The 1,681-nt window shown below is 46.8% G+C and overlaps 1 protein-coding gene across 1 annotated transcript in view; it reads left to right on the top strand.

Annotated features, from left to right (window-relative positions):
• The first annotated feature begins 1,491 nt into the window (after positions 1-1,491).
• kank4 (KN motif and ankyrin repeat domains 4) overlaps positions 1,492-1,681 on the top strand; it is a 51,110-nt gene continuing 50,920 nt past the window's right edge. The window contains exon 1 of the mRNA XM_062997109.1: positions 1,492-1,636. The gene's annotated coding sequence lies outside the window, so the exon portion shown is untranslated. The remainder of the gene's footprint in view (positions 1,637-1,681) is intronic.

The raw sequence follows: 1,681 nt of genomic DNA, 5'->3' as shown, positions 1-1,681 counted from the left end.
GTATGGACTATGCTCTGTACACAGTGGCAGAGATAAAGGACCTTCCCTAAGCAATTTTCTTCCAGTTTTCACTGGGAGCCATAAAGGGAGCCTGTATGTATTTATTTTTTAATTTTTTACATATGATGTATTAAATAGCAAAAAGAACAAAATTAATGCAATAAACAAGAGACAGACAGACATAAGCACCTGTCCACCACCGCAACCCTGACCAGGATAAACCAGTGGTGAAACACTGATTTATAAATATACACTGATCAGCCATAACATTAAAACCACCTTCTTGTTTCTACACTCACTGTCCATTTTATCAGCTCCACTTACCATATAGAAGCACTTTGTAGTTCTACAATTACTGACTGTAGTCCATCTGTTTCTCTGCATGCTTTGTTAGCCCCCTTTCATGCTGTTCTTCAATGGTCAGGACCCCCACAGGACCACCACAGAGCAGGTATTATTTAGGTGGTGGATGATTCTCAGCACTGCAGTGACACTGACATGGTGCTGGTGTGTTAGTGTGTGTTGTGCTGCTGGAGTTTTTAAATACCGTGTCCACTCACTGTCCACTCTATTAGACACTCCTACCTAGTTGGTCCACCTTGTAGATGTAAAGTCAGAGACGATTGCTCATCTATTGCTGCTGGATATAATTGGTTGGTGGACTATTCTCAGTCCAGCAGTGACAGTGAAGTGTTTAACAACTCCAGCAGCGCTGCTGTGTCTAATCCACTCATACCAGCACAACACACACTAACACACCACCACCATGTCAGTGTCACTGCAGTGCTGAGAATCATCCACCACCTAAATAATACCTGCTCTGTGGTGGTCCTGTGGGGGTCCTGACCATTAAAGAACAGCATGAAAGGGGGCTAACAAAGCATGCAGAGAAACAGATGGACTACAGTCAGTAATTGTAGAACTACAACGTGCTTCTATATGGTAAGTGAAGCTGATAAGATGGACAGTGAGTGTAGAAACAAGGAGGTGGTTTTCATGTTATGGCTGATCGGTGTATATGGGTGCAAACTCTGCATGGAGTTTGCTCTGTCCATGTGTGTTTCCTCTGGATGCTCTGGTTTTCTCCCAAAGACATGCTGTCAGACCAGTTGGAGCTACTAAAAATGGCCAAATCCTGTGATGGACTAGCAACCTGTCCGGGGTGTTTCCTAGCTTTTATCCAGTTAATCGGACCCACTGCAACCCTGACCAGGATAAAGCATTGATAAAACAGAGGAATGAATAAATTCCAGCAATATGAAACATTCCTGTTTAAAGTGTTTGTGATTTTGATCCCTCAGCCACCTAGTGTCGATACTGGGTGGTGGCCGGCTAGTGTCTGCATGCATGTGTGTGTGTGTGTGTGTGTGTACGTATGTGCAGAAAACCCTGGGCTGCAATTGGGTGCGCACCAGAGGAGGAGGTGTGTTCAGCTCCACAGTGAAGTGCTTGTGTTGTGGAAGCGCTCTGCCATCCCCCTCCACGGTCCTCGATAGCAACGGTGCCGCAGCTCCGGATGCTGTGTTTGTGCGAGTGGAAGAGAGGAGGGACGGCCGCTGCTTCTCTCGGCTGGCTTCTCTGTGCGGGTCAGTCTCGCCTCTGCAGTGGACGAGCCCCCCGGAGACAGGACAGGGAGGTGAGATGGTTCGTCTGTCTTTTCTGGTAACCCTCATGGATGCCT

This window comes from Trichomycterus rosablanca, chromosome 6, assembly GCF_030014385.1.
Source record: "Trichomycterus rosablanca isolate fTriRos1 chromosome 6, fTriRos1.hap1, whole genome shotgun sequence".
Classification (NCBI taxonomy): Eukaryota; Metazoa; Chordata; class Actinopteri; order Siluriformes; family Trichomycteridae; genus Trichomycterus; species Trichomycterus rosablanca.
Note: the sequence above shows the minus strand (reverse complement) of the source record. Positions and strands in the feature narration are given on the sequence as shown.